The following is a 15814-nucleotide window of genomic DNA, read 5'->3' as shown; positions in this document are numbered from 1 at the left end:
ATATGCTTAAAAGTACATGAACTGGAAAAAGCCATGTTTTTTTCCTTTGGGTTCAGTGAGAAAAGTCAATGAGTTTGCCTGTGTCAATGGTCTTGGGGAGAGAAAGTAGTAAGGAGTATCACATCATGTGAATGTGCTGAAATTTACCAAAAGCAAATGCTTGCAACCATGTCAGTTGAGGATAGAGCAATAAAGTGAAAATAACAATGATATTTCACCAGGTTTGAGTTCCTGGGGAACTTTGCCAAATAAAGAGACCTTGGGATAGGTTCGGTGTTCTTTGAAAGTGGAGTTGCAGGTAGTGAAGGTAGTGAAGAAGGTGTTTTGTCTGCTTTTCTTTATTGGTCTGCGCATTGACTCTTAGATTTGGGATGTCATGTTGCAGCTGTACAGAACATTGTTGAGACCATTTTTGGAATACTGCATTCAGTTCAGGTCTCCCTTCTAGAGGAACAAAGTTATTAAACTTGCAAGGGCTCAGAAAAGATTTACAAGGATGTTGCCAGGGTTGGAGGATTTGTACTTTCGGGAAAGGATGAATTGGCTGCAGCTATTTTCTCTGAAGCATCAAAGGCTGAGGGGTGACCTGTTGGAAGTGTATAAAATCAGGAAGGGCATGGATAGAGTAAAGTAACAAGGTCTTTTCCCCAGGGTGGGGGAGTCCAGAATTAGTGGCATAGGTTTAAAGTGAGAAGGGAAAGATTCAAAAGGGACCTAAGGAGCAATATTTTCACACAGTGGGTGGTGCCTGTATGAATGAGTTGCCAGAGGAAGTGGTGGATGCTGGTACAATTACAACATTTAAAAGGCATCTGGATAGGTATATGAATAGGAAAGGCTTAGAGGGATATGGGCCAAATATTGGCAAAGATAATTAGATTATTTTAGGATATCTGGTCAGCAAGGTTGAGTTGGACTGAAGCTTCTGTTTCTGTGCTGTACAACTCTATGACTCTATGATACTTCTGGGAACAAGGGTTGAATCTTTCTTTTTGCTGTTTATAACATCTTTCCAGATTGCCATTTTTGTATATAGCTTTTTTTTTCTTTTCTTGCAATAAATGTTGAAGTTTTCCATGGTAACTAAACTGTAAAAATAACGCCTACGATCAAGTCAAGTTATCCTCTGTAATCTGACTTGTCCAGTATTACCATCAGCTGGGGCCATAACACAGGAAATGTGCATCACATCCAGCAGCCTGCCTCTGCTTCAGCTGCTGCAATCAAGTTTACACCAAGTTGTACTGATATGCAAACAAAACCTAAGTATTTATGAGACTATAAAGGTGACCGTGTTTTTCAATGAAATTTACCTTTTATCTTGAAAACATTACATAATTTATTGTTTGCACTTTCATCTGTGTACATAATCATCCTTTTTAGGGACTTGATTAGTCAGACACCTAACTATGCTGGCTTGCCTCATGCATGACACTCAATGAAAGCTGTAGGGAAATGTTTAGTATCTTCATTGTAGAGGACGTTATAGTGGTGTGTTTGCAATCTCACTTTATTTAATGTTCATGTGCATGTCCAAATAGGCGGCCAACATTTCATGGGACTTAGAGGAGGATGTGAATTCTGGAGGACCTTCATTATTCCTTGTGTCAAAGAGATTGCCTGAGATGACAAGGACAACTGAACTGCCTTTTGCGAGATCAAGGACCTGTTATGAAAGGGCAAGTACTGAGATCTTGGTCATGCTACTAACACATGCCTATTGGCTCACCCCAGTTCCCCTGGGTAACAGCAACAAGTCCGTGTGACAAACATTCATACAGTAGAAGATGCAGGTTCAGATTTCTGTTTCATTACCAGCTCATGCTGTATTCCAATCTAAAGTTCTAAGTCCAACTGCTTTCTGGAGAGTAGGTATAAATAAAAGCCAAATAAATTTGCCTAGCAATAGCTAGGGTCAATCAATAAAAGCCTGATGCTGGCATGGTCAGATGGTTATACAAGGTTTCATTGCTTATCAGATTTTGAAGAATCTGGAGACACCACCTGTCAATCTCCATAACTGGATTTGAGCCTGGGGTCAAAAATCTTGTATGGTGAAATTCTGCATACTTAAATGAAATGTGCTGCAGGTGTAACAGACAAAGTTTGTTCAGCAAATCTTTTCTTTAATAAACTTCCCCAAATGTAACTTCCGATGAGTCCTATTGTCCCTTAATTGATTAAATAGTGTTTGGGCAAAAAAAAAGACATTCTTCATTTCAAAATTATTAAAAAATTGGCATGGCTGCTAAAATTATTTATAAAATGGTTGTTCATTCCATTTTTGTATAATTACCTCCAAGTTATTGAGGATCTCACTTCGGGTCTGCCCTATTTCTCATCTATACTCTGTCCCGAGGTCATCATCCAAAAACACAGCACTCATACATTGGTAACACTTTATTATTCTCAAGTTACTTTTACATATTTATTTCATTCACTTTCTATCCTTTTCCCATCATACAATTGCCAGTCTACTCCAAAGGTTTTTGGAACCATTACATCCTGCAATTTTATTCACTTATTTCGTTGCATCAGCCTGCCATTCTATTCTTTGCTTTTTTTGACCCACTACCATGAACTCTTCCAGACAGCAGCTTCCTGCAGTAATTGCAAATAATGTGCCTGTGATATGTCTTTATTCTCACCACAAATAAGCTTGACATTTCACTCTTTTCATGTGTTAGTTCAAGGGCTTTCTCATTCAACTCCTGCAAATGACTCCTCAAGTGCTAGCAAAACCTTCCCTGACTTTCCAGGTTCAGAACATCATAACACATGAACAATAACATGAATAAAACGGGCCAAGGTGAAGAAAATCCTTGATATATTTTATAATGAAAAAGAAAATTTAAATTGGAGATGCAATTTTTTTTCTACACATGCATTTCAATTTGTAAGAGACTTGCTACAAGGGGGAGAAACAATTCCAAAATTTATCATATAATCTAAGTTATAATGAAGTTGAAAGTGTTGTACCCAAGTCGTTGCTACACAATTGCCACCGGCAGTTTTTGGGAAATTAATCTGACTTTTCTAATGCAGAAAATCTGAAATTTCATGAACTAGCTCTGAAGAGGAATGTAAATTTAGAGTGCAGCTATGCTGCCAAATGCATTATGGTGCTAATTGCATGCAGTTGTCGGTTGTAGGGAGATCGATTCCACAAATACTCAGAATATTTTTCTGGATTCGAAAATCATGGTGAAAACACTTCTTTTGTTAGAGTCGTTGTCAGCTTAAAAGCACAAAGTCAAATGGATTACTTGGACACTATTCACCCAGTTATATTTTTGATTTTCTGACCTCCACATTCCCCATGAACTATATGAACACACACACACACAAAGATGGAGGCACATACACACAAGACTGAAGATCTGCCTTTTGAGATTATCTGCAAAGAAGTTAAAATATTTCCACATTCTTTGAGCTATGCTGCCCACTTTATATTTTACATAGTTTGAAATAAAATGATTTCTGAAAAGTCTTGTGCATGTTTGAAAACATGGGAACTGTACAGAAACACCTTGCATTGTTTATTTGCTTACATTGCAGCATGAAAATCAACTTAAAGTAACCACCGAATTGAGTTGTAACCCTGGGTATGGCATTATTGCAGCAGAAAACAGACACTGCTGTTTTGAGTTAAGGGAGTTGAAAGAAAATGATAGCCTCTTTTTGCATAATTTAATTACTTGATTTTTATTAAGTCCTTAGTTCAGATTCCTAACATCTCAGTTGCAACAAAACAAAATAAAGAATTGTGCACCTGGAAATCTGAAACAAACAAATACAGGAATTGCTGGAGAAACTCAGCAGGTTTGAACAGCATCTTTGAAAAGAAAAGAGTTTACATTTTGAGTACAGTTCTGAAGAAGAGTCAGTAGAGTTAAAACATTTATTCTGTTACCTCAATAGCAATTCTAAATTCAGACTTAAATCAGAAACCCAAGGATCAATGAGGAAGCAACATAATCTGATAGGATTATCACTGAAACTGTTTTGTTGCCAGAGTAAATCTTGCTGATACTCATGAGGATTAGTCGATGACCAGCATAATTGGTCTTAGATGAAATTGTACCTTTAATCAGGATCAATCAATTCTCTGGAACCTAACCTGTTAAATATACTTTTTAAAAAATATATATCTTATTTATCGATTCAATCTGTTCAGAGGTGCCTTCTTGAATCCCTGTAGTCCATATCTGTCAATACATGGACAATGCTGAAACAGAGGGAATTCCTGGATTTTGACCAAGTGACACGGAAGGAATGGCAATATATTTCCAAATCAGGATGGTGAGTGACTTGGAGGGGAACTTGTACACGGTGGTGTTCCCATGTATCTGCTGTCCTTGTCCTTCTAGTTGGTAGTGGTCATGGATTTGGAAGGAGTTTTAGTGAATTTGAGTAGTGAACCTTGCAGATGGTACTTGCTGCTGCTCCTAAGCATCAGTGGTAGAGGGAGTGGAAGTTGTGGATGAGTTGTCAATCAAGTGGGTTGCTTTATCCTGGATGGCAGGTGAAAGTAGGTACTGCAGATGCTGGAGGTTAGAGTCAAGATTAGAGTGGTGTTGGAAAAGCACAGCAGGTCAAGCAGCATCTGAAGAGCAGGGAAATTGATGTTTTGGGCAGGAACCCTTTTTCAGGCATGAGGTCGAAGCTCCCACCCTCATTCCTGATGAAGGGCTTTTGCCCGAAACATTGATTTTCCTGCTCCTCGGATGCTGCCTGGCTTGCTGTGCTTTTCCAGCACTACTCTAATCTTGACTCTAAACTCCAGCATCTGCAGTTGGGGGCCATGGACCTGACCAGGTAGTCACAGAAGGAACGGTCTTTGTGGAAATCAAATAGGTGTGGGGAGGGAAATATATCCCTGGTGGTGGGGTCCATTTGTAGGGGGGGGGGTGGTTCTGTCCTTGTTGGAGTTGAAGGGATGGGGTTTGAGGGTGGAGGTGCAGGACTTGGATAAGATGCATTGGAGGGCATCGTCAACCACGTGGAAGGGGAAATTACGGTCTTTAAAGAAGGAGGCTATCTGGTATGTTCGGTGGTGGAACTGGTCCTCCTGGGAGCAGATACAACAGAGGCGGAGGCATTGGGAATATGGGATAGCATTTTTGCAGGAGGTAGAGTAGGAGGAGGTTTAATCCAGGTAACTGTGGGAGGTGGTGGGTTTATAAAAAAAATGTCAGTGTTGAGTCAGTTATCGTTGATGGAGACAGAGAGGTCTGGGAGGGGAGGGAGGTGTCAGAGATGGTCCATGTGAATGTAAGGTTGGGGTGGAATGTGTTGGTGAAATTGATGAACTGCTCAACCTCCTCGTGGGAGCACTAGTGGCACTGATGCAGTCATCAATGTAACGGAGGAAAAGGTGAGGAGTGGTGCCAGTGTAACTCCAGAAGATGTACTGTTCTATGTAGCCGATAAAGAGACAGGCACAGCTGGGGCCAATGCAGATGCCCATGGCTACCCCTTTTGTCTGGCGGAAGTGGGAAGATTCAAAAGAGAAATTGTTGAGGGTAAGGACCAGTTCAGCCAAACGAATAAGAGTGTCAGTGGAAGGGTACTGCTTGGGACATTGGGAGAGGAAGAAACGGAGTGTTTCGAGGCCCTGGTCATGGTGGATGGAGGTGTAGAGGGACTGGATATCCATGGCGAAGATGAGACATTGGGGGCTAGGGAAATGGAAGTCTTGGAGGAGGTGGAGGGGTGGGTGGTGTCCCGAGTGTATGTGAGGAGTTCCTGGACTGGGGGGAGTAGGACAATATTGAGGTAGGCGTAGATGAGTTCGGTGGCCAGAAGCAGGCTGAGACAATGGGTCAGCCGGGTTAGTTAGGCTTGTGGATCTTGGGAAAGAGGTAGAATCAGGTGGTGCGGGGTTCCTGAACTATGAGGTTGGAAGCATGGGTGGGTGTTCACCTGAGGTGATGAGGTTGTATCTGGGAATGATGGTTTGGTGATGGGGGTGTGAGGTCATAGTTGAGGGGTGTCCCACCTGTCAATCTTCCTTCCCAACTATCCACTCCACCCTCCTCTCCGACCTATCACCTTTACTCCTTCCTCCATCCACCAATTGCACTCCCAGCTACCTTCTTCCCAGCCCCACCCCCTCCCATTTATCTCTCCACCCCCGAGGCTTCCAGCCTCATTCCTGATGAAGGACTCCTGCCTGAAATGGCGATTTTCCTGTTCTTTGTGGATGGTGGGCAGGCATTAGGGAGTCAAGAGGTGAGTTGCACAGGATTCCTAGCCTCTGACCTTCTCCAGTAGCCACTGATTTATATGGCTGGTCCAATTCAATTTGTAGTCAATAAGAACCCCCAGGCTTTTGAAAGTGGGATCAGTGATGGTAATGAAATTGAATGTCAAGGTCAATTGCTCTATTCCTTCTTGTTCCGGACTTTCATTGTCTGGCATTTGTGTGCCGTGAATGCTATTTATCACATTTCAGTCCAAGCTTGGATACTGTCCATGTCTTGCTGCATTTGAACATGGACCGCTTCAGAATCTGAGGAGTTGTGAATGATGTTGAACATTGTGCAATCTGACCTCATGATGGATTGAAAATCATTGATGTAGCAGCTGATGACGGTTGGGCCTGGGACACCAGCCTGAGGAATACCTGCTCAGATATCCTGAAGCTGAGATATCTGACCTCCAACAAGTACATCCATCTTCTTTTGTGCCAGGCATGACTCCAATCAGAGGAGAGTCTTGCCCCAATTCCCATTGACTCCAGCTTTGTGAGCCCTCCTTCATGCTGTACCCCATTGAATGAGGCCTTGATGTCAAGGGTGGCCACTTTCAGTTCACCTCTGGAATTCAGCCATTTTGTCCATCTTTGAACATGTAATGAGCTCAGGAGGTGAGTGGCCCTCGTGGAATCCAAACCTGATGTCAATTAGCAGGCTTTAACTGAGCAGGTGCTGCTTCCTAATGACACCTTTCATCATTTTACGGATGGATGAGAGGAGACTGATTTGATTGGGCAAGAATTATCCAATATGGATTTGTCATGCCTTTTATCTGCAGGACATATTTAGGTATATTTCCACATTATAAGGTAGATGCCAGTGTTGCAGCAGAACTTGACCAGTTTGGCTAGGGGTAGACTAGGTTCAGAGCAGAACTATCAGCACTATTGCTGGCGTGTTGTCAGGATCCACGGTCTTTGCAGTATGCAGTGTGTTAGCTGCAAAGTGGTATCTATGATGCTGTGGACCTCTGAAGCAGGCCAAGATGGTTCACCTACTTGGTACTTCTTCTTCCATCACTCCTTCCATGAGGTCTTACAGTCACTCAATAGTTAAAGAAAGTAGCAGTTAAACAATATTTGAATATTAATACTGACAACAGTCAAAGGAAGTGAAAAAGAGAAAATGTCAAAGACAGAATGAGAAACTGAAATGAGGCACCTCTGCAAATTATGGCCAACACTCCTGTGCCATATTAATAGAATGCTGCACTTTTGGAGGTGTTGTCTCTCAAATGGAATGTCAAGCAGAATCCATGGCACTAATTCAAAAGAAAGCAGGGGAGTTTCCCCAGTCACCAAACCAATATTTATCCCTCACTAAACCAGATTTGTGTGATTTCTATTCACACAGATCAGCTGATTTTGTTTCAGTTATGAAAGCATTCCAAAGTACTTCACAGCCTGTAAAATGCTTTGGGTTTTCCTTAATTGATAATGGGTGTTGTTTAAACAAAAGTCTACCTGTGTCATTTTTTTTCCCCTGTTTCTTATTTGACATTCAAAATTGAAACAGGTCAATTATTTCCCTCAATATACCTGGATGTTTTCTATTTGAAAACAGAGGCTTCTAAGTCTTGGAGCTGTATTGTCAATGGTAGAAGATGCAATTTGTACACAGTGCAGATCTTTCCTCTTTGAAAATCAAAATAACTTGGATTTTAACCAGAAGGTGAATAGCTTTAAAGTGTCACTTGAAATGTGTCAATAGAATTACTTTGAAATTAAAGCATATCAGCATCACAATTTAACATTATTTTAATGGATTTTTAAAAAACCGTTTACTGGTAAAGTAATATACAAAGATGTCACAAAATTGAAGTTTTCATATGCTAATACCATAAATTGAAATTTCTGCAAAACTGAATATAAATATCCAATAATTTTAGATTTATTGCTCGAAAAGGACATTTTGTTGTACTAGTAGGATAATTCACTTAAAATTATACCAAAGAGGCAACAATAATCCTACTGAGTGAGAAAATAGTGCTGATGTGCTTACAAGTGATTGGTAGAGGTGCTGCCATGGAAAAGATACCAATTAACAATGATTGACAGTTAACAGCTAAGTTATTTTTTAAAAAAAAATTATAGACCAGGCTGGTTGACACTGAGAAGTGTGTTGAAGCAGGCATAGATGTTCATTCTGTCAGTAAAGAACAGGGTCCTGTGTATTTATATATGTAGCTTCCAGTATATATGCAAGTGTGCCAAAGTGAGTATAACTGAAAATCTTAATTGATTGTCAGTTCATTTCTTGCTCAATAAGACAAGATCATAAATGGGCTGAAGCCATCATAATTGTGTAAAGTGTCCAGTCCAGATTATACTGGAAGAGGAAGGTATTTCAAAAGTTTGAGTAGCAGGTGAAGCCTATTGCTACAATAACAGTAGCAACAGGTATGATTTTGGCTACTAACAGAATTCTATCATTAAGCATAAAAGACATCCTGCCTACCAAATAAATGAGTATAATGCTGCATGAATTTCAATGCAGGTACGAAGATATATATGTGGGTTATCCGTCACAACTATTGGCAGATCTTATCAAACAACTTACCCCTTCAGCATTTCACAACAAGCAATGTACGCAAGGTAACCAATCAACCCACACATAAAAATCGCAAATTTGCAACATTGCAACGAACATTAGATGTTATTCTGCAATTAGATAATATTCGCTACAAAATCCTGAAGGTGTGAATAATTGATGTTTAATTTAACACCTATAAATCTGCTGTCCAGTCAGGTATGTTGATAAACCTGATCCTATACTGCAAGTGTAGAAGATGGAACATGTCGCTGGCCTAAGAATTAAATCTATCCTGAGTTATTGCCAATAAGCTGACAGCTGGTACATTTCAGAAACAGTCTTCGAACTAGCTGACAACATACTGATGTCAAATTCTAGTTGCCTATAAAAGATGGTAAAGGCAACTGCTCAGTTTATACTTATACTTCAGTTGATACTTTATGTTGAGGTTGCAATTCACACCCTGCACTGTAATTAATTCTAATCTCATTTAACTTGAGTCTAAGACAAGTAACTGATGTATGTTGGACTTGTGTGTGTGAACAATTCAGGGACAAACTCTCTTGTCTCATCAACTGTCTACTTCAGACAGCTTCCTCTTCCATACCAGTGCTTGCTTTTCAGCTTCTGTCTTTGGAAGGTGTTATGTATCTCTTAGAGACTGTCAATCACCCTTCAGCACGAGTTGCCCTGGTCATACATACAAATTCAACACATTGAGAAAAGGGTAAAGAAAATTGCTGGTAGCACTCACCAGTGGAACCGACAGAATTAATGTTACATCCTCCCAATGTCACACATCAGTATCAGTAATGGCCACAACTGATGAAACAAAAATACGCATGATTACAGGAAGTCAAAACTTAAAACCAATTACCTGAAACAATGTTGCAGGTGATTAATGCAAATTCATAACTGTGAACATAGATATGTCCTGGAGGCTCTGACACAATTTTAGTCTCATACTTTGCTTAAAAGAGCAGTATTCATACAGTGGTCATTGCTCATATTGAAACATAGCCATCAACCCAACGATCTTGAATCATTTAGGGTAATTTAGTTTGCAATGAGGCTACAACTGCCAAAAATCTGAAACAAAAACAAAAAAAGGCACAAAATTCAAACCATGCCTTTTAGCAGTTGTGAAATTAAAGATAGACCATTACTATCAAAAGTTTATACCTGTTGCTCTCTGCACAGTTGTTTTCCTTGCTATATAAATCCAATAGTTGCTTTCAACTCCAAACTGGTAAGATTTTTTTGAATGCATTTCAACATCAAAATACTTTTGTGACAAAAGCATTACAAAAAATTTATTTGAAGCTACAAACTGATCAGCAATGGACCGTGCCAAATGCTTGGCAAAATCAGAAGTGTTGGAACAAAATCAGAGATCTTAGAGGTGCTTGCAGTGTTTGTAACGAGGTCAGCCAGTTCGTCACCCGGATCCGACTTTTGTACGCCGCTGCAGAGTGTCTGGTTAAAGTTAACGGGTCCCTGATGGCGCCCCTTCGCTTCGGGAGAGGAGTGCGTCAAGGCTGCCCCCTGTCCGGCCAGCTGTATTCCCTGTGCATGGAGTCTTTCCTGTGCCTCTTGTGGAGGAGGTTGTTGGGGCTGGTTCTGCGCGGCGCGGGCACGGGGGTGGTCCTCTCGGCCTATGCCGACGACGTGCTCCTCACTTTCACTGACCCGGCTGACCTGGGGAGGATGCGTGAGTGCCAGGCCATGTACTCGGCAGCGTCTTCTGCCAGGATCAACTGGGCCAAAAGTTCCGGACTACTGGTCGGTCTGTGGCGGGTGGACTCCCTGCCGAAGGAGTTACGGGGGGTTCAGCTGGAGTACCACCCATCTCCTCTACCTTGGGTTCTATCTCAGCCCAGCTGAGGAATCCTGGCAAGAGCTGGAGGCCAAAGTCTCGGCTCGCCTATGCCGCTGGACAGGACAGCTCTGAGTGCTATCTCACAGGAGTTGAGTGCTGGTCATAAATCAGCTGGTGGCCGCCATGCTGTGGTACCGGCTGGTCACTTTGGTCCCTCCTCCTGGCTTTGTCGCTGACATCCAGAGAACGTTGGTCGACTTCTTCTGGGACAGAGATGCTCTGGGTCGCTGTGCAGGGTCTGAGTCTCCCTATTGAGGAGGGCGGTCAGTCGCTGGTGTGCGTCCGCACCCAGGTCGCGACGATCCGCCTTCAGACCTTGCGGCGATACCTTTACGTCGAGCCTCCTCCTAGGTGGTGCGCCCTGGCGACGTATTTTTTCCGCCAGGTGCGTAACCTCAACTACGACACGCAGCTCCTGTTCGTCGACCGTGACGGTTTGAAGGTCGCCCTCAAGACGCTGCCTGTCTTTTACCAGGACCTGATCACTGTCTGGAACATGGTCGAATCGCATCGCACCTACCCTTTGGTAGGAGTAGCAACTGTCGTCAGGGAGCCATTGCTCAGGAATCCGCACCTCCGTACTCGCGGGTTCGAGTGGCTGTCAGAGGGGAGGGCCGTGGCAGCGAGGGTGACCAGAGTCGGGGACGTGCTGGGTGCCGGGGGCCTGGGCTGGACGCTGCCGCAGGACATAGCTAGCAGGGCAGCAGGAGACGTCCGGTACGTGGCCACCGCCATCCGACGCCTTAAAACGGCGGTTCTCGGACCCGACGTAGTGCACCAGTTGGAGGATGCTCAGGTGTGCGGTGGGATCCCATCTGCGCTCACCCCAGGCCGGACGGAATTTCACATTGGCCCCAAGGTCCCGTACTTCCCGCGGGAACCTGTGCCCCACGACCTGAGCCGCCTCCAGAATTTTAATTTTGTCCCTTTAAGGACGTAAACAGGTGGGCCATGTATCGACTGCTGCTGCACACCGTCCACCTCTTCTCCCTCCTCCACCGCCCGGACATGCCTTGGTGTGCCCAGTTACCACCGGGCGGTGGGGATTCCCAGTGGAAGGCTCTCTACGCGGGAGTCCTCCCACTTTCTCTCAGGGAAATGGGGTGGAGGGCGCTGCACACAGCGGTCCCCTGCAACCGCAGATTGCAGTGGTTCACAGATTCCCACCCCAACTGCTTGTTCTATGGCGCTGTGGAGTCCGTGGACCACTTGTATATTGGGTGTGGGTGTTTGCACTTCCTTTTTGATTCTCTTAAAAACCTCATCCTCTGCTTTTGGTTGCACTTCAGTCCCACGCTCCTGATCTTTGGGCACCCGGTACGGAGGAGGGAGGGCAGGTCCGAGGACCTCCTCGTGGGTCTGCTCCTGGGCCTGGCCAAACTGGCCATCAACAGGTCCAGGCAGCGGGCTGTGGAGGGGGTCGTTAGGGCCGACTGCCTGCCCCTCTTCCGGGGTTACGTTAGAGCCCGAGTGTCCTTGGAGAAGGAGCACGCTGTCTCCACCAACACCCTGGAGTTGTTCAAGGAGAGGTGGGTGCCACAGGGAGTGGAGTGCATTATTTCCCCCTCCAACTCTATTTTAATTTAATCCCTGCCCTCCCCTTCACTGTTTGATCACACAGCATTGCCCTTTGATGTGAAGGGCACTGCTGGTCACTAGCCACTCGGGTGTTTTCTTTCTTCCTGGTGGTGGAACTTGAATAAAGATTCGTACACCTTGTGTCCCTCACTGTGTCTCACACCTGCACACACACACACCATGGGTGCTGGGGGAAAATATGCACTACCGCAGTTAGGTGGTAGTGTGGGTGTTAATAAAAATAAAGAAATTTAAAAAAAGGTGTGTCACCCTGAGAGCCAGATGGTGGGTAGGCTGTGGAACAGTCCATCTCCCGCAGCTACCCTGGCATCACCCTCCACCTCTTCCTCCGCTACTTCGATGACTGTATCGGCGCTGCCTCATGCTTCCACGAGGAGGTTGAACAGTTCATCCACTTTACCAACACCTTCCACCCTGACCTCAAATTTACCTGGACCATCTCAGACTCCTCCCTCCTCTTCCTAGACCTCTCCATTTCTATCTTGGGCGACCGAATCAACACGCACATTTACTACAAACTGACTGACTCTCTCAGCTACCTAGACTACAACTCCTCCCACCCTACCCCCTGTAAAAACGCCATCCCATATTTCCAATTCCTTCATCTCCGCCGCATCTGCTCCCAGGAGGACCAGTTCTAATACCGTAAACCCAGATGGCCTCCTTCTTCAAAGACCGCAATTTCCCCCCAGATGTGATCGACGATGCTCTCCACCGCATCTCCTCCATTTCCCGCTCCTCCGCCCTTGAGCTGCGCCCCTCCAATCGCCACCAGAACAGAACCCCACTGGTCCTCACCTACCACCCCACCAACCTCCATATACATCGTATCATCTGTCGTCATTTCCGCCACCTCCAAACGGACCCCACCACCAGGGATATATTTCCCTCCTCTATCAGTGTTCCGAAAAGACCACTCCCTCCATGACTCCCTCATTAGGTCCACACACCCCACCAACCCAACCTCCACTCCCGGCACCTTCCCCTGCAACTGCAAGAAATGCAAAACTTGTGCCCACACCTCTCCCCTTACTTCCCTCCAAGGCCCCAAGGGATCCTTCCATATCCGCCACAAATTCACCTGCACCTCCACACACATCATTTACTGCATCCGCTGCACCCGATGTGGCCTCCTCTATATTGGGGAGACAGGCCGCCTACTTGCAGAACATTTCAGAGAATACCTCTGGGACACCCGCACCAACCAACCCAACCACCCCGTGGCTCAACACTTCAACTCCCCCTCCCACTCCACCAAGGACATGCAGATCCTTGGACTTCTCCATCACCAGACCATAGCAATACGACGGCTGGAGGAAGAGCGCCTCATCTTCCGTCTAGGAACCCTCCAACCACAAGGGATGAACTGAGATTTCTCCAGTTTCCTCATTTCTCCTCCCCCCACATTGTCTCAGTCCCAACCCTCGAACTCAGCACCACCTTCCTAACCTGCAATATTCTTCCGGACCTCTCCGCCCCCACCACCACTCCGGCCTATCACCCTCACCTTAACCTCCTTCCACCTATCACATTTCAAACGCCCCTCCCCCAAGTCCCTCCTCCCTACCTTTTATCTTAGCCTGCTTGGCACACTTTCCTCATTCCTGAAGAAGGGCTCATGCCCGAAACGTCGATTCTCCTGCTCCTTGGATGCTGCCTGACCTGCTGCGCTTTTCCAGCAACAGATTTTTAGCTCTGATCTCCAGCATTTGCAGTCCTCACTTTCTCCTCTGACTGAGCTGAATCAGTGTCAAAAACTTTGCATTTGTAAATAGAGGGTGACTTACTGATGGGATTCTGGCCTCTGTGGAGTTACTTTAGTGTTGGAGGCGTTTTATTTGAGAATTAAAATTAATTGCTTTTGTATTTTAAAAAAAAATTGGTTCAACGCTATCAATCATGTTTACAAATGCATACCATCTACAAAATTACTTGGTGCACAATAAATATGTTGTTTTTAAACAGATTTATGATTATTTCACAACAGTGAAAAGAAACAATGAACATCAACTAATAACGTGGCAACAAGGAACCTTCTTTTCATTTCCAAGGCAAACTCCATATATTTATAAATAGATTTTGTGTTATGATGGGATAAAATATTACCAAGAGTGCATGTATTTTAATTTGACATTGGTCTTCAAGCTGGGTATTCAAACAACATTCTTGGAAAGCTGTGGATATGTTGATTGTTGAAAGAAGGGAAAGTTTTTTTTTAAATCAAAAATGTGTTGGGCTGTTAGAAAGTAGCAAAATCAGGAAGAGCTATCAAGAAGCGACAAGAGACATTTTGTACTTAAAAAGGCATGTATATGCAAACGAGGCCTTGATATGATTACATAGAACGTTAAGAGGCTTGTCACCAAACAAACTGATCAGAATGTTTGCCAGCTAACAGGTTGAGAACTCATATAACCAAACAATACCTGTTACTGTGGCCTTTGTGTTATATTCCCTGATGACCACTGCTGTTGCCTTATGGTAACCACTATCTCAACCAGTTTGTTGCACTAGGTCAGGGCTTTTTGTGGTAGTTCACAGGTACCAATCTTCCTTTGCCTTTGTTTTCCCTTAGGTCTATCCAGTGATTTATGAGAGAGGATACACCACTGTAGTCTATCTTAGACAACAAGAAGCTATGACAGCTATAAGTATATTTGGTCAGGCATAATGATCAAGACCCGAGGGAGGTAAATTCATTACTACATAAAAAGAACAAAAATGACTGACCATGGAAGGATAGCTGCAACCAAGGGAACCAATTCTCAGAAGGAAGGAGAATGACAGTCAGGGACTTCAGTATTAAGAAGAACATCAGCTCGGTGCTCAAATGCAAATAATGAAAGGAAAACTGAATCATCATATAAGACAGATAAATTCACTGATGGGAAGCATATTTAGGGGACTTCATCTCTTTTCTAAGCAAATATTTAAGGAAACTGAACTCTTTCACAGAAGGCTGCCTGCAATCAAAAGGGTTGCCATGTGGGATTAATTTTGTGATATTTTACATAGATCATATTTGTACTTTGTATTGCTAGTATCTCTATTAATAAGTATGGACTCAGAAGGTTCTGGGATTTCAGGTAAAATGATAAAATGTTACCATCCAGTCAAATTGTGCTTAACCTTTGAAGTGTATTGTTTAAGGGCTACATGACCCTGAAGCAACTTTGCAATGATTTAATGGAGCTGCACAATGCTGAGCAGAAATAGAATAGTGTCGGTAGAGTTAGAACACCTAAAAACCACACTAGGCTACACTGGACAGGAAATTTAGAGAGTTATGCAAGTACATGGACATAACATATGCAGAAGATAGATTATTTCTTATCTGATATAACTATAGGCCCTAGTATATTTATACTACTAAATAATACCATATATGATTAACAATGTTTAGTAAATAGTTGATGTCAAAGCCCAAAGACACATAACTTTGTGCTCTACTTGACTGGAAAATCTTGAAGCCAAACTCTTAATGAGACATCAAACCACATAATAAAAGACAATATGCTTGTGTGTGTGTGTGAATGTACACATG

The 15814-nt window shown here is 43.6% G+C and overlaps 1 protein-coding gene across 4 annotated transcripts in view; it reads right to left on the bottom strand.

The window, feature by feature from the left end:
* tenm1 (teneurin transmembrane protein 1) overlaps window positions 1–15814 on the bottom strand; it is a 2368941-nt gene that overhangs the window by 1426278 nt on the left and 926849 nt on the right. For all 4 annotated transcript variants that reach the window (XM_072595290.1, XM_072595294.1, XM_072595295.1 and 1 more), the window contains one exon: window positions 9547–9614. The gene's annotated coding sequence lies outside the window, so the exon portion shown is untranslated. The remainder of the gene's footprint in view (window positions 1–9546; window positions 9615–15814) is intronic.

The sequence above is a fragment of the Chiloscyllium punctatum genome, chromosome 25, assembly GCF_047496795.1.
Source record: "Chiloscyllium punctatum isolate Juve2018m chromosome 25, sChiPun1.3, whole genome shotgun sequence".
Taxonomy (NCBI): domain Eukaryota; kingdom Metazoa; phylum Chordata; class Chondrichthyes; order Orectolobiformes; family Hemiscylliidae; genus Chiloscyllium; species Chiloscyllium punctatum.
Note: the sequence above shows the minus strand (reverse complement) of the source record. Positions and strands in the feature narration are given on the sequence as shown.